An 18,933-nucleotide genomic window follows, 5' to 3' on the forward strand; every position below is an offset into this window, starting at 1 on the left:
AGGCTTGCGATTCTGCACAATGTTGAGCCTAGTTTGCCTGAAGAGGGTTTGTACTTTGTTGTCAACATGTTGTGCTACTGTTTCTCTTCAGTTTTGTAAATAAAGTATTCCTAGCGTCGCATTCAACGTAAATATATTTTGGTCATTTAAAACATTGATCACTCTCTGTGAATTGCATACCTAAGTGGCCAGTTTGTCTTTGACCATAAAGTGAACGAGTGCAAACTCAATCAACTGATTAGGGCAAGGATGTCTGTTTCAAGTCCACATGAGGCGACTTCTAGACACTTACAAGAACAAAGACAGGTGCATGTTTGTACCTCAGTTTAAGCTCTATTTATTGTTGAATGATGTAAACTGTTTGCGATTGCATGGAGTAGTTCATGGAAATGATAAACTTGCAGAATGATAAAATCTTCCTGATACACAATTCACAGTTGAAATTATAAGCAAGTTTATGTTTTTTCTCTGAAAATGTCAATGTCAGTACAAAATAGAGTGGTAGTAAACATTCAATGTCAGTACAAAAGAGAGTGGTAGTACACATTCAGTGTCAGTACAAAATAGAGTGGTGGTACACATTCAATGTCAGTACAAAATAGAGCGGTAGTACACATTGAATGTCAGTACAAAATAGAGTGGTAGTACACATTCAATGCCAGTACAAAATAGAGTGGTAGTACACATTGGATGTCAGTACAAAATAGAGTGGTAGTACACATTCAATGTCAGTACAAATAGAGTGGTGGTACACATTCAATGTCAGTACAAAATAGAGTGGTGGTACTCATTCAATGTCAGTACAAAATAGAGTGGTGGTACACATTCAATGTCAGTTGAAATTAGAGCGGTGGTACACATTCAATGTCAGTACAAAATAGACTGGTAGTGCACATTCAATGTCAGTACAAATAGAGTGGTGGTACACATTTAATGTCAGAACAAAAAAGAATGGTAGTACACATTTAATGTCAGTACAAAACAGAGTGGTAGTACACACTGAATGGCGGTACAAAAAAGAGGGTAGTTCACATTTAATGTCAGTACAAAATAGAATAGTAGTACACATTCGAAAGCAGTACAAATAAGGTGGTAGTACACATTCAATGGCAGTAAAAAATAGAGAGGTGGTACACATTCAATGGTAGCACGAAACGAAACGGTAGTACACATCAATGGCAGTACAAAAAGGAGTGGTATTACACATTAAATGGCTTTACAAAAAAGAGTGGTAGTACACATTCAATGGCAATACAAAATAGGGCGGTGGTACACATTCAATGTCAGTAGAAAAAGAGTGGTGGTACACATTAAATCTCAGTAGAAAATTAAGTGGTGGTACACAATAATCTCAGTACAAAATAGAGTGGTGGTACACATTAAATCTGAGTAGAAAATTAAGTGGTGGTACACATTAATCTCAGTACAAAAAAGAGTGGAGGGGAAAATTAAATCTCAGTACAAAATAGAGTGGTGGTACACATTAAATCTCAGTAGAAAAAGAGTGGTGGTACACATTACTGTCAGTAGAAAAAGAGTGGTGGTACACATTAAATCTCAGTAGAAAATTAAGTGGTGGTACACAATAATCTCAGTACAAAATAGAGTGGTGGTACACATTAAATCTCAGTAGAAAAAGAGTGGTGGTACACATTACTGTCAGTAGAAAAAGAGTGGTGGTACACATTAAATCTGAGTAGAAAATTAAGTGGTGGTACACATTAATCTCAGTACAAAAAAGAGTGGTGGTGCACATTAAATCTCAGTTCAAAATAGAGTGGTGGTACACATTCAATGTCAGTTGAAATTAGAGCGGTGGTACACATTCAATGTCAGTACAAAATAGACTGGTAGTGCACATTCAATGTCAGTACAAATAGAGTGGTGGTACACATTTAATGTCAGAACAAAAAAGAATGGTAGTACACATTTAATGTCAGTACAAAACAGAGTGGTAGTACACACTGAATGGCGGTACAAAAAAGAGGGTAGTTCACATTTAATGTCAGTACAAAATAGAATAGTAGTACACATTCGAAAGCAGTACAAATAAGGTGGTAGTACACATTCAATGGCAGTAAAAAATAGAGAGGTGGTACACATTCAATGGTAGCACGAAACGAAACGGTAGTACACATCAATGGCAGTACAAAAAGGAGTGGTATTACACATTAAATGGCTTTACAAAAAAGAGTGGTAGTACACATTCAATGGCAATACAAAATAGGGCGGTGGTACACATTCAATGTCAGTAGAAAAAGAGTGGTGGTACACATTAAATCTCAGTAGAAAATTAAGTGGTGGTACACATTAATCTCAGTACAAAAAAGAGTGGTGGTGCACATTAAATCTCAGTATAAAATAGAGTGGTGGTACACATTAAATCTCAGTAGAAAAAGAGTGGTGGTACACATTACTGTCAGTAGAAAAAGAGTGGTGATATCTAGTCACTAATAATATACCGTATATCGGCAATGAAACTCTTATTTATTGCGGTGACAGCTGTGGAAACCAAATTGCACTGGCATCTGTCCCATCCGTTGGAGAATCTCAAGCTTTGTCATCAGCTGTTTTGGATAACTGCAAAATATCGTTTTGCTGGTTTGTTTGGTTGGTTGTTGTTTTACGCCGCACTCAGCGAAATTCCAGCTATATGACGTCGGTCTAAATAATCGAGTCTTAATTCATCAAACAAGAGTCGTAAGAGGCGACTAATGGGATCAGGTAGTCAGGCTCGATTATTTACAAATAACTGGAATATTGCGGCCTCAAACAACAGACAAAAACTAGACAAACCAGTTCTTTACCACACATGATAGACGTAACAGACACAACATTCATAGGATTCCTTGATGTCAGATGGGCTGCTTAGTACCTGTTTTAACGGCAGATGTTGAAAGGCTTCATATTGCGACCGCCTCCGTGGTGTAGTGGTAAAAGTGTCCGCCCGGAGAGCGGACCCAGCTGGCATATCAACGTTGTTTCAACGTTGAGCATAGGTTGGTCCTCAACGTTAAAATTAGATTGTAAAAAGGTTGTATATGAAAGTTTTTTAGACGAAGATATCCGACGTGGAACCAACGTTGAAGTTTAACCTATTATCGACGTTGAAAAAAGGTTGTATATGAAAGTTTTTTAGACATAGATATCCGACGTGGAATCAACGTTGAAGTCAGACCTATTATCGACGTTGCAAAAAGGTGGTTATTGAAAGTTTTTAGACGTAGATATCCGACGTGGAATCAGTGTTGAAGTCTGACCTATTATCAACGTTGAAAAAAGGTTGTATATGAAAGTTTGTTAGACGTAGATATCCGACGTGGAATCAACGTTGAAGCTTGAAATATTATTAACGTTGAAAATGGGTTGTTCCGTGGTTGTGTAATGGAGTTTTTTTTAGAACTCTAACGTTAAGACATGACAATTCAACCAAGGTTTCAATATTAGTATTCCGCTTTCCTGTAAATAGACTCGCACTTCAATCTAAACTACACCAAATTAGCACCAAACTCCTGCATCCAATTAAAATACCCCAAAAAGCTACCTGCAATAAACAGTGTTCAAAAAGAAAATTACAGCAAAAAATATGTACCTGATAAAATACTTGGTTAAAATTCCACATTCAATATCATGTTTATTTAAATTTTATGTCAGTTGGACGTATGATTCCAGTAACAAGGAAAGAGTATTCCAAAATAAGAAAAACTATTTACTGTTGTATTGTTATCTTGAAAAGGTGAAAATTGTCCCGAGAAGACATTTTGTCTGAATTTCAGCTATTAGATAGACCCCTGAATAAACACAATGCAATTACTTTCACCATGAAAGGGATCCAAGATGACCATGTTCTATACTTGAAGACAGCACATAAAACTTTTCATGAAATCTTTATTATTACAAACAGAGAGAAATGTGGTTTAAGCAACATGTAAAACATCACACATGACATAGTCCGTAGGTGATCTCTGTTGTGCTAATAACAAAATATCATTTGCATATAGCATTAAACTGACATTTAAGCCACCAATTCAATACCACAGTTCAGACCTTTCAACACAATTACAACTTCAAAAACACAATCATAAGCCCCTCTTCTTTCTGCCACTCCCAGCCTGGCGGTCAGGTGGATACTTCAGAAACGTTACTAACTCTTTCTTTAAATTTGCTTCAGATGCATTCCCATCTCATTCCCATCAGATAGGACACATTCTGAAATATTTATATTTCAATACATGTATAATTTCATATGGAAGATAAATTGTCTTAAATGATTCAAGTATTTGTTTAATCAATTATTTGAAAGGTTCATTTCACTGCTGTAACTTGGCAAGTGAACATATGTAACATGCATATGAACAGCATCCATACAAAAATGGGGGAAAAGTACTTTTATAGTGTAAACAACTTATATTTTTAACTAAAGGAATGGAAGTTTAGTTTTCTTAAACATTTTCAAAGAAACTCCTCAATTGCAAGTTGATTATTCAATTAGACTATGAATTATGATGAATTACACGATGCTTTACTGCCATATATTATTTGCTATGGTCATGATGAAAATGCTGACAAAGAGCATTTGGTAATTAACTTACCAGAGATGATTGAATACAACCTTGTATTCTTAAAAGAAAACTTGCCGTTTTGTCCATCAACTTTCATTCTTGACATCAAATTGTTTGACATTGTCCTGGAAAACAATGGAAGTTTGTTGTTATTCTGTCAGATTTAGTTTTTTTTTAGAGATTCACGGAAATGATTATTTCAAATTAAATAGGAGTTGTACTGATGTAGCAATTTTGCTAACAGGAATCATAAATTGTAGCAAAAACCATTTTTAATTAAATGATGAAAACAAAGTGGGTGGTAATGAAAGAGCATTTTCATCTTTCTCTTAAACTTTGTGATGGACATACTGGCAAACAAGTGAAATGTTAAAAATTGTTACCTTAGCATTGCTCCTTTCATGTGATTCCACCCAATCTTCGAAGATGAGTTTTTGCAAATTCCATTACAAATAATTCTTATTTTTCATAATTAAATGTTCCTTACTAAATTACTTCTTTTATATGTAACATTTTAACCATTAAGAGATATAAATCATCACACCCCTTCCAAACCAGTGTAAGAATGAAAGTCTATGGGTGCAGTTTTGTTAATTGTCCCATCAAAGCATCATTAGTGAAGTTACACTTTTTGTAAATAAGTAAAAGTTCAAATAAATTATATACAATTTCACCCTTCACAAAGACTTGCACAAGACATTTTGATGTGAATTTCCGTTGCATGATCTGAGAAAGATTCGCTTTCGCCATTCTCCATCCCCTCTCCCCCCAAATAATATACATATGCTGACAGGGTTCAGAGCGTGCTCTGTGTACAATTTACTGATAGATCCATTCAAACTAACAAATGTTCATAATAATGTCATGTAATAGGTGAGATGATATTGGGTTTAACGTCGTGCTTGAGAACATTTCGCTCATATGACGACGTGCATGCGTGTGTATGTGTATGTGCGGCTGCTTGTACTAGCCCAGACTGAAGCTGGTTTCATAGTGCTAGCCTACTGAGATACCATGCCTCAGTGAAGCATGAATACCCCACTCAGACACATTATACTGACTCCGAGCCGACCAGTCCTTGTTGTACCCATTAATGCCGAGCGCCAGACAGGGACCAACAAGTACCATATTTTAACGTCTTCTGGTATGACGCGGTCGGGGATCGAACCCGCGACCTTCCCCAGCGGGCACACAACGTTGAGTCAACGTTTAATCAACGCTGACTGTTGGTTGTTTGGTTGATCAACCTTTCATAAACGTTGATTCAACGTTTATCACGCGACAACATAATGCAAAACTGCATACATGTGCATGTCCTTGGACACGTGCGCACATATGTAAACCTGGTTCAGGGCTTGGAATTACTTAGCAGTGACAACGTGGCCTTCTTCTACAATAATGATCTTAATAATCCAACACCACTGGAATAAATCTCTACTTGTAGTATAATGAAGGAAATATTTACAGCATAAATATTTCTACAAGAGAAATTCAGTTTTACATTCAGTTTATCAATGATTTGGAATAAGTGTTGATTTGTACAAAAGACAATCAAAATATAATAATGAACCCTGAATTCTTTACTGAATGGTGGCATGTTTTCGTAATTAGACTCAAAACAATTGTTATTCTACTGTCAGAAACGAGTTTTGAGCCTTCTGAGCAATACCGTAACCATATTCATTCATACACCGATTATCTCCCTTTGATACATGAAATGTATGGTAAAGAGGTTTTACGAATGCTTCATTGCCTAGCTTATTCAGGTTACGCCAAATTGTCAAAATCATGTCCATAACATTAATAAATGATTTAGACATTCAGAAAAAGTAATAATACATCCTTAAAATACATTTACAGTGATATACTGATGATATACACACTTTAACACCAAATATGTACTGAAACAGCCCATTTTGCCACTGGCAGGAATAACCAAAGTGAGATAGCGTTATAGCAAAGTCGCTAAATTTACAGTACACACATTTTCAGGTTACATAACTTATATACATCTGTGTTCATCAACGTGTGGCATGAAACTATACATTACGGTGGATGCAATAATGTCATAATTACCTGGAAGAAAATGTCAAGACAAGTGATCACTAGTTTATTCCTCCAAAAGCGAACATGGCGGGTACACTCTCCAGCCAATCAGTGGCCTGGATTTCCATCGATGCAGTTGTCTCAGAGTTGTTTCCCTTAGACCATGGACAAGTGAATTTCTATAAATGTGACTGTCCCAGAGTTACTTCCCCTAGACCGTTGACAAAGTGAACAACGTCCGATAGAATAAATAATTATATTATATTATATATGCATCTGCCATATCCGCCAGTGACCAAACATGATCATATTCTCACACGAGCAGCCACACATACACACGCATGCACGTCGTCATATGAGCGAAATATTCTTAAGTGCGACGTTACACCCCATTGCACCTCACCCTGAACACGAATACACTAGTATTACAATTACAAATGTTATATCGGTTTTATTGCTGTATTTTCGAAGACTATGTCCATATATTATGGTTATGTAACAGCTGTTGTTGATCGGTTTAGACTTAAATACACTTCCCGTGAGTACAATCCTGTATTTATGGCACGCTTCAGAGATCAAAGCAGACTGTTGTCAACCACACCAGACTATTAAAACCAATTGTTATGCTTGGATACCCGTGGAAATCGGGGTTAGAATTGGTCTTCAGCAAACCTTGCGGGTCGTAGATCAGGGTCGCTGACTTATATGACACATGTCATCGTATCGCAATTGCGTAGATGGATGCTATGCTGTTGATCACTAGATTGTCTGGGTCAGACTCGATTATTTACAGACCGCGGTCATACAGCTGGAATATTGCTGTGTTAAACGACAAACAAGCAAACAAATTAACTACAATGAACACCGATGGTGGTATAAAGTCGACTTTATGGTTAATGTGGTTAATCTTCAAGTTAACATCGATCTTGCGACAGGACATACCAGCGTCATGCATGCCAATACCTTGAGTCCAGGGCCTAAATTTCTTTACCACACATGATATAGCCGTAACAGTCACAACCTTCATAGGATGCTTTGATGTCAGATGGGCTGCTTAGTACCTGTTTTAACGGCAGATGTTGAAATTCGCCTTCGTGTTTTCGTACGGTTTTCTCTTCATATTGCAAGTACGGCTATCACTTTTTCACAGCTGTAAGCTGCTTAGTACCTGTTTTAGCGGCAGATGTTGAAATTCGCCTTCGTGTTTTCGTACGGTTTTCTGTTCATATTGCAAGTAGGGCTATCACTTTTGCGAAGTGCAGTTAAGGTAATGAGAGTATCACGTCTAACCCTGCCATGCGCCCGTCCAATTGCGTCACCGTACTTCTCTCTAAGTCGAGAAATTACACATATTGATTTAGCAAGATAGGGACAGTTAGTCCTTCATGCAGGTCGCCATGGCTACCTTTTACAAATCATAGGTATTTTGGGATATTGACGTTCCTCCTTCATTGTATCGCAATTCGCCATTTTGTATGTTCATTGAGAAACTACTATTTTTGTCGATATTACACATTCATGCAAGCGTTATAAAAAAAAAACTGAAACCGTTAATATAACCTCTTGAACACGATGACCATATATTAACGTTAACTTACGACTATCATAGCGCTAAGAGAGCTTCGAAAATCTAGGCTCATGTATTTTCTGACAGTCTACGTCTTGCCATCTCAAGTTTACCTGCTCATAGGGCCTAAAAAATGCCCGACCGACCCTTGAATTCTGGAGCTGACACTATTTTTTAAGCGGTATGAATATTATAAGCTTTCAGATACCATTGTTGTTTCCCGGCACTGATGGACATCGGTCATTCTGATAGAGAAAGTCGACATGATGGCCGCAAGCTAGATTGAATAAATTACACATTGATAAATGTGTTATTTGTTCGTACTTTACTTCTAAAAAATGTACCAAACAAATCCTACCTACCCTAAATTGTCAAAGAGGTGTAATCTGAAAAAACATTTTTTTACTTGGCGTAGGGTTTAGTCTGACCACCCAATCCCGTTAGTCGCCTCTTACAACTGGCATGCTAATGTAACAATGCTACAAATGTCATATCTAATAAGTGGAACGCCCAAATTAGTATCACTATATTAGATACAATAAAACCACCATTTGGTAACACCTTCTTGTGTTGTCAATCCGGATTTGAAGGGCTCATTTTAGACGATATAACCATGAATGACTGTTGAAGATGAGGATTCTTCGTTCTGCATCCCGTTTGATAAAACAACGATGAAGCATGTCGTGTTCTGTGTTCAATTTTTTATCAAAAAGGATCTTCAAGGTTTTTGCCTTAAAGGATGTTTTTCATCAGATAGGTTCTCGTTTGATTATCGGGGTTAATCTTCAGAAAATATTGGCTGTATTCCGGATATGTATGTATTATGATCATGCGTTTATTATCACTATCAAATGGTGGCAATACCTGGTGCTGGCAAATAGGTTGGGAAGGGCAGTGTTTGCCCTTAACCCTGAACAGCTGCACAGGCCCTAAGGACCCAGAACCATAAAAAGTTGTGGGTCCTGATCAGAATGTGTAGACCCTATATTTTAATATGGAAATAATACTCTTAGATATTGGGGATGAAAAAGCCTCCAGTAATAAGGACCCTCAGAAACAGTGGTCCGAGTGATTTTCAGTGAGCTTCGGGCCCAAGAACCAACCATAATTTCTCCGTGGGACGGAGGACGCAACATTAACCCTACTGCAAAATAATTACTCTCATCTGGAGACTTGTAACAACTATGTAAGAATCCTCTTTATTAATTTTTCTTCCACTTTCAATACCATCCAACCACACCTTTTGATAAGTAATCTGTTTAATCTATGCGTTAATAGCAACAGTATCAAAAGGGTTAAAGAGTTAATGGTACAAATAACTCAGTATGTCAGTGTCAATGACTATCAATCGTCTTTTCTTTCAACCTCTACTGGAGCTCCACAGGGATGTGTTCTTTCACACTCACTCTTCATTTTGTATACCAATGACTGTTACTTGTTGTCAAAAAAGGCAACTAAAATTAGAATTGATAGTTCACATATTTTATCTCATCATTTTCAACTACTTCCATCTGGACGCCGCTTTCTTTTACCTTCGCTTAAAACAAACAGAGATCGACAGTCCTTCATACCATCCAGTATTTATGTTGTTAATGCAACAAATGTATTTGAATAGTCATCATACATGCGATAACTACTAACTCAGCCTCTTTACCTATGTTGTTAATTGTATGGAATCATCAGCATTCATTTTGTTAATGTAATCATTGGGCATATTTTGGTGAATTTTGTATACATTCATTTTGGGTAAAGTTATATCTTATCTTATCTTATGTGACGTTACATATTAACTCACTCACTCATTCTGTTACCATTTTTTGATATTATTGCTTTTTTCAATCAAACTTGTGCATATATATAATTTAACATGTCTGGTTTAGCATGGTGTGTTAAACTGATATGGTTAGAAAAGCCGGAAATAAGGATCGTCTTGTATTGGCGTGGTAACAAAACAAAATCCGCAATCATGTGTAGGGGTCTGACATACCAAAGAACATATTGTGGGCGAATCTTGGATTCGAAATCGACATCAAACGTTTCTGTCACGTTTAGGCGACGAAAATCTGGAACATAAATTCTGATGACTGAGACCACAGGATCATTTGCATTCCCGGATCAATAAATTTACATAAAACAGATCTTGTGACGTTTAGTGCACACTAAGTACAGCCCCCGTCCCATGGTATGGGTCTTCAGTCTAGGGAGATAGCAGCAGCAATTGAAATAACCCTTGTGATTATTCTTACAACATATGCTACTGGAGTGTATACATCAACTGAAAACAAGTTTGTATGTCTTCCTGAATGGATCAATATATTAACTGAGAATCTTAGTGGCTATAACTTCGAACGGTGTTGACGATTTGTAAATATTGTATATAGTTTGTGAGTTGTTTGTTTAACGATGCACTCAGCAATATTCCAGCTATATGGTGGGGGGTCTGTAAATAATGGAGTCTGGACCAGACAATCCAGTGATCAACAGGATGAAGCATCGATCTCCGCAATTGGGATACGACGATGTGTGTCAGTCAAGTCAAAGTCAGTGAGCCTTATCACCCGATACTACGACAAGCATGGGTTGCTGAAGACCAACTCTAACCCGGATCATCAAGGGTGAAATTTCAATTGGCTTCACATGTTGTGTCCATGCGAGGAATCGAACCAGGGTCTTACAGTGACGTCTGTATGACGAATGCTTTAATTGCAAGTTGCTGCTACGCGTTTGAAAATGACATATAACCCCATTTTGTTTACAAAACACCAGGTCACAGCACTATATGTCAAGCAAGGTGAAGAGATGCTGTACTGATTTCAAGATCTTCGCTGTACGCATTGTCCACCAAGTCAATGTCGTTGCTACGGAACCTCACTTGATCAATTAGGTTTGAAGCAATCCCAAACTATTGAAAGGCAACAGTTCACCACAAGACCTTTGGTGACAAAATTGTGTACGATTTTCAATCGCTACTCTGGCAACTAAATCTTAAAAGGACGGGCGGGGTCTATTTTAATACCCTTAACGTTTGAAAAATGAGAATTAAAATCATCTTTGTGCTTTCGTATTACTTTCGGGGCGGTGGGGTAGCCTAATGGTTAAAGCGTTGGCTCGTCACGCAGAAGACCCGGGTTCGATTCCCCACATGGGCACAATGTGTGAAGCCCATTTGTGGTGTATACCGCTGTGATATTGCCGGCTTCTGTCTTCCCCAGCTTGTCAGATGGTGAAGCCACAGGTTGATCTTACCCTCACCAAACTCAAAAAGTCAGAAACAAATCCTTTGAAGTTTAAAAGGAATACAACCAGTTGCGTTCTGGGTATAACACCCATCGATCCGTTTTTATATAGACAGATCCAGGGATGATGGCAATGTTGCCAGTGCCACAGTCATTAGATCCAAGAGTGTCTCCTCCAGAATTACCGACAATAGTTCCGTTTTCACTGCTGAGGCCAAAGCTGTCTTCACGATATTTGACCTATATTAAACAGCAAAACTATTTCAAAAACTTGAAATACTTAAAGTATTTGTCCATTAATATTTCAGTTTCAAAAATATCAATATTATTAATTTTTTACTAGCAGTAGAAAGGACAATACTGGTTGTGCTTTCAAAACCTTTCTACAGCCTTGAACCAGTAGCCCAGCACCCGTGAAGAACCAGTTTAGAATCGATCTTCAGTAACCCATTCGTTGTCGTAAGAGGCGACCAACGGGATCGGGTGGTCAGGCTCGCTGACTTGGTTGACACGTGTCATCGTATCCCATTTGCGTAGATCGATGCTCATGCTGTTGATCACTGGATTGTCTGGTCCAGACTTGATTATTTACAGACCGCCGCCATAGCTGGAATATTGCTGAGTGCGGCGTAAAACTAAACTCACTCGCTACAAGGAGCCTAAGTTAATGATTCTTCCAATTTTAAGATGTTTATCAGTAAAAATATGTGTTATATATCTAATTTATGTGAATCAGTTTCAAGTTTTTTCAGGACGATTTCAGTCCGTTTTTTAAATGATTTCAAATCAGATAAAAAAATACTAGTTATACTATACATATTTGCAAGGGTTCACTCAATTCTGCTCACTTAAGGGGGGCGGTGGGGTAGCCTAGTGGTTAATGCGTTCGCTCATCATGTCAAAGACCCTGGTTCTATTTCCCACATGGGTACAAGGTGTGAAGCCCATTTCTATTGTCCCCCGCCGTGATATTGCTGGAATATTGCTAAAAGCGGCGTAAAAGCATACTCACTCACTCTGCTCACATAATAATATGTAGTTGCCAGTAAAAGTTAAAAGAGAACTTACCCTTCAATCACCTTTTGAAATTGTTTTAAAATCAATAGCATAGAAAATATAAATGGTATCATATTTTCCTAATCTATCATTCTGGCATGATATGTTTCTTCAAGGTCTGTTAAATCTTGATACAGAATGTCCCACTTATCACCAAGGTGCGTAGTCTTACACGACCGCAGTGCATATAGTTCTGTGGCTAATTAGGGGAACAGAATCACCTCAGTCCTCCTCCTCAACTCTTTTAATTGTAGCTTTAAGCTGTCTTTTTGATCCTTTATCTATTTGGCTAACTATAACCTCATCTAGTTAGAGTTTTATAAAAGATATAACCTTTCCTTTCCATTCTCTGCTACATCAATCTTTTGTAAACAAAGGGGAGATAACTCTCATATACTTGTTTCCAGTGTGCTGGAGTGTCCAAAATCCAAGTTCAAACCTCATGTCATAATTTCTTTTCAGTTTTAATTTCCATTATCTACTGTTTTGTACACTTCAGTTGTACAGTTTTCAGTTTTTAAAAAATAATTGAAAATTACCATGGTTTTTGCCCCCCAAAGCCACTTAGCATCAACATCAAAGGGAGGACTTTTTATGTATTGTTTACATAGCTATTGTAAATGATATAAACACAAAACTATTTCTGTACCAATTTGTGGGAGGTTCAGTCATTTTTTCCATTAATTTTACTGGACTATGGGTATTCTGTCAAGACATCATGATGTCGTAGTGACCACAGTCAGTTTACTCATGACTATCTGCTGCAAACGGATGCCCAATGTGTAGCTCTTTTTTACCATTATTACGTATGAAGGCCACAGGCCGATATACATATTAACATACATATTCCAAACAGGTATGAAGGCGTGAATGAAAAGTGGAAACAACTTATCAAAAATTCTTAGCATTTACCTGTGACTATCTACTGAAAACGGATGAAGATGGATCATTTCTTGTGATCAAAAATGCGATGCATGTCCTGCGTAACTGTGTTGATTTTTCCGTCACAAGGGATAGGTATTTCAAAGTAAAAATGATGAAGGATCTTTCTAATAATGTACATGTTCATTTAATCATTGAGTTTTTAAAAGATTTTGAAATACTTGATAAATTTTGATTTTAATTAGCATATGAATGTTAATTTGTGAGAATGAATAAATAACTTTGATTGTTAGTGGCTGTACCTTCAAAGGGGGTTGAAGTAGCGTAATATTATTGTCCCCCGGAGAGGGTATGTAAGTCCCATTTCATTCACAGTATTTTTCATTGTCCGTGATTATAATGGTAGTATATATGTATTTTTTTAATGTATGGTTCAATTGTGTAAGTTATCATTTAATTATTGGATTTTGAAAAGAAATAGAGTTATTAGATAATATTTTTGTATTAACATTGCGTAAATTGACAAAAATATGTTATGATTAGTAGTCTGAATTAACAGCTGAGATTGTTGGTGGCTGTATCCTCGAAGGGAGTAGAAGTATTGTAAAATTATTGTCTTCATGAGAGGGTACGTAAGTCTCAATATTTTAATGTAAATTCAAACTTTTCAACTACATTTTTTCTGCAGTATATATGTCATTTTAAGTTATGGCTTGATTGTCAAAACTTTCTAAATCCCCATGGCACCTAGTATGGTGATCTACCATCGGCTGTTGACAATCTTAAGCCAGTTCTTATTTTGAATCTGTAGTTAAACTGTTTTAGAGTTAATGACTAAATTAAAATAATATCTTCGATAGTCTTATTGTTTTACTGTCATTCGTTGACAGGTGTTTACAATATATTTATTATAAATCTTTGACTTGATTTAGTCACGATATGGCTGAAATATTGGCGATGTTACTTAAAATATTAACTCACTCATTCACTCATTGTACCACAATTTCCCAACTCCAAACTCACTCACTCACTCACTCACTCATATGCATCATAAATTTATATTCATCACTGTTATTACTGCAGCTGTTGGCCAGTATTACTTATCATATACATAAATGAAGATATTACCTGCTGTGCTAAATGCAGCTCCTACCTATATTCTGGCATATAACATGGGCAAAGATACGTCAAGGTTAAAAACACGGACCACAGGCCAGAAACTACGAAAGCCAGGCCACCTCACCTGGAACATGGGACATTACAGTACCTGAGCTTGCTACATGATAGACCCACGAGTATGTTTGTGCTGTATACGGTACTGACCAATATTTTGGACATCCAATCGCTTTTTGAGAACGGTCACGGTAATAGTGTGGTTCCTTCATAATTTAGTAAGAAATTCTTCTGAATACATATAATGATGTTTCTGTCCTAGGAAACACCCGGGTCAATTTTACAGAGAAAGGAACTATGTGCAGAGAGACAATCTGTGAGTGTTCTTACCAGATCCAATGGCTATCGATGTATTCGGAGTAAGTGCCCATAATCTGCTCTTGTACATACATTATTCCCAGAAATTATTGAAAAAATTTTCGTTTCTTAATACAGATCGTATATAATTTTGAAATAGATTTTACATATATGTGGTAAGGTACCCAATATGGGAAGCAACTCTTGTAGGCTTAAAAATGAACCTTACAACACCAAGAGTTATCTCTCCCTCGTGTCACAGATGGCTTCCTTTGTTGTCATGGCAAATTTGACAGCAGAAGAGAAAAGAAAGCTGGTTCTAGATGATTTTGAAAGAGGTGTGACTAATGCAAAAGAGTTAGTTAGTAGACATGACATTCCTCTGTCTACAGTATAGAGAGTCGGGAGTTGGGAGCACGAGACAGGGCCAGGGTGGCCAAGAAGGTTCAGTACTAAGGATCGCCGGCGACTTTGAGAGTGAGAGTAGGGGAGTAGGGGAAAATTGAAAAGGTGAGACTATCAGAAATGAGATGATTAATAGAGGAAGTCCTCAGGTATGGAATGGAACCCTTAGACAAGAATTACAAAGACTTTTAAAACTGGGCGAAAAAGCGCAGAATTCCCTCACCATAGATGAAAGATGCACAAAAAGAAAGACGTTTAAACTGGTGTAAGGCTCACGAAAAGCAAGATTGGGATAATGTTTTCTTTTCTGATGAAAGTTCTGTCTGGCTTTTTCCGAACTGTGCGAAAATGTGGGCAAAAGATACGATGAAACATATTTACCAACGCCCAGAACATTTCACATGTGTTGTGGAATATCATCACGTGGAGTGACGCCCTTGTGTATTTTCACTGGAAATGTGAAGGAACGATACGTTGGCATCTTAAATGATCACCTCATACCAACGGTCTTAACATTGTATGACGATAATTGGATTTTCCAGCATGATAACAAAACTGCGGGCTGCACAAAACAGTGGATGTCGGACGAAAATGTTCACGTTTAAGACTGGCCCAGCTACAGCCCAGATCTTTACTTTTTTGAAAATGTGTGGGCACTAATGAAAGACAAAATAAACCAAAAAGGACTTACAAATATTGAAGATATGATGAAAGAAGTAGTCGATATGCCGTCACACGATTTCCGACAAACCTTGATCAGTAGTGTACCAAGGCACATTCAGTCGTGTAATGCAGGGCAAGGACGTCTCACAAAGCACTGAAAAGACACTTAGACTTTAAGAGAATCATATCTCAACATATTCATTTAAGTAAAACTTCTATAGTTTATATACATGCATTAGATATTTGCCGAAACAACTTTGTCAATAATTTCTGGGAATACTATATTTGATATAAAGTGCATAAACATATATCACATAAATAATGATAGTTTACTGCCAAATATTCTTTCACTATATTATTTCACATTTATCGGAAATGGCGTCACAGATTTGTTGAGTGCTACGTTAGCAGCAGAGTCAGCCATTATGTTACAACAACGGCCAACATGGCTGGGTAACCAACAAAACGCGATGTCGAATTGGCCAGTAGCAAGACATAATATAATTCAAGTATTTCGACTAAAAGTGGATATTTACGTGACAGTATTTTTAATGGTCTGAAAGTACGTAAATGGGTCGGAAAATGATATGTATTCTTCACATTTGGAGTGTTTCTTTACATTTGGAGTGTTTATTGACATATTTAAGACCTTGTAAAATGGTGATTGCTTCCGCTGAAAAAAGAAGGAGTTGTTATCGGGTAATCGAGAAGGTATTGTTCTTGACCCCATGACGGTGGCACAATCAACTTCGCCAACATCCTTGGACAGGGGAAGGCTTGATAACTGAAGGAATATTTCCCAATTTACATCATGCGAAGATTATATACTTGGTTGTCTGTTATAGTTTGATTTGCTGAAATATATGAATATATCTGAGGTGTCTGTCCATATATGAAATGCTATTTTCTTGCAGTGAGCACATCAGAACAGACACGGGTCTTGATTGCACCCATTTGGAGTAAATTGAAGACGCCATTGCAATCGTTCCACCTTGTAAACAGCTCTATCACAACTTACCACCATATCAAACTACAATATGTCACTGCCATGGCATATGTACAAACACTCCGACAAGTGCTGATGGCTACTGTAAAACCGATGAACATTCAAGCGTCCTCATTACAAATTAACGTCAGTGTTTCTATGATGAGAGGAATGCACGTCCTATCAATTGCAGTGGATGATGTCCAACAGCTGGTGTTTCTAGCTACGCTACGGCCGTTTGCATGTTTGACTAGAATGACACCTGATGGGAGATATTTAAAGAACATTACCTGTCAGATTAGACCTATTGTTCTTTGTCTTGATACAAGGCGAGATATATTGTATGTCGCTGACCTTACATATATCTACTCCTTCAGCTATAATGGGCAGGGACAGCAGCTAATAACGAAATCAGATAAAGTGCACGGTATGGCTCTGAGTGAAAATGGAGGCGTCATGCATTTCAATGACGGTCGCAAAATCATAAAATTGGAATTAACAAAATATATAGAAAGAAAAGAAACTATGATGAAATATAGGATTAGGAATATTCTCTATAGTAATTGTTATTTGTGTATAAGTAGTATGAGCTTCAAGTTCGTCTATGTAATCCATGAGTCAAACTTTTTGCGTTTGACGATGGTGAAACCTACTGGTGAAACTTCAAAGTTGATAGCCTTGATACCGCAAAATGCTTGACTTATGATTTTGTTTTATCACACAACACTGTTGGGTCTGCATGGAACAATTCTGTCCTTTCAGTATAAACTATTGTTGAAAGAAGGTCCTTCTATTAATCAAAGCGTCCCTCGGACATGTGTCTTCTGGAACACAATCAGTGGCCTGGAGGAAAATACCTGCTTAAAGATGTGAAGTGATTTATTGACGTTACTTCCCGATTGGGAAATAGATGCAAGACAATATTAAAACTGATAATGCCCCAGTTACCGTTATAGACACGTCATATACACTTCCGGTTGTGACACAAACCAAAACATGAGTCTCCGAATTTTCTCGTGTGAAAGTGAAAAGAAACACTATAAACAACTATGGTGAGGCCAAATTCCAATTCCTTGTTTTATAGAAAATGGTATTTACAAATGAATTTTAAACTTTTAAAAAAAGTCTTATTTCTATATTTTTGGCGAGGTTTATACAGCATCACCTTAACTAAGACGTCACAGACTGCCCCTGTTTGATGAGGTCGTAAAAAGATTCGCAATTCATCTGGCTGACACCTGTTATGTGTTCTTTACACTTATTCAGTGTATTTTTGCAACGTACAATGTGATTGATTAATATCAACTCCGTACAAGACCGCCATACTTTTCTAGCGGCCGAGCCTCGTTTTGAGATTTCCACGATTTCCAGAATAACGTTCGCCAGAGCACGCTGTACGACATGTTTGCAAGGATTAGAAGGAGCGTAGTGTTGTAATATACAAGTGATTAGCTGTATCAAATAATACTGATTAATATTTATATATCCAGTTGAATGAGTTAGTCTCAAAATTCTGGACTGGTTATTGTACTAAGTTGCGCAATAGGACTGAACCCAGTCAGCAGGAAATAAGACTGTTGTGTAATGTATGTTTAATCTTGACTGACCCTCAGGTTTCGCCAGTCATACAGAGACAGGATGTAGTACAGTTACACAGAGACTGAACAAGTTATATTGTCAACAGTTCATAATAATTCTCAAAGATATTAAACATTGATCATATCTTACCTCTGACTCCTTGATAGTTGTTGTCCCTGGAATTCATTGCCAACATCATTCCCTCATATCTGGTACGGTTATTCCTAATTTGAATACTAGTGCGAACATGATATCAGCTGCTTGGATTAGAGATTGTAAAAGGGATCATAAAAGTCAACTTTTCATTTCATATTGTGACTTACACATATTTATGGGACGCAGATGTAGGGGCAGAATTACAGATGCGGTGGTTTCCCCTAGTGGTTAAAGTATTCGCTCGTCTGAGGCCAGGTTTCAATTTCTCACATGAATACACTATGGGGAACCTATGCCTGGTGTCCCTGCCGTCATATTGCTGGAATA

The sequence above is a fragment of the Haliotis rubra genome, unplaced genomic scaffold, assembly GCF_003918875.1.
Source record: "Haliotis rubra isolate DU_JTF1 unplaced genomic scaffold, ASM391887v1 Scf597, whole genome shotgun sequence".
Taxonomy (NCBI): domain Eukaryota; kingdom Metazoa; phylum Mollusca; class Gastropoda; order Lepetellida; family Haliotidae; genus Haliotis; species Haliotis rubra.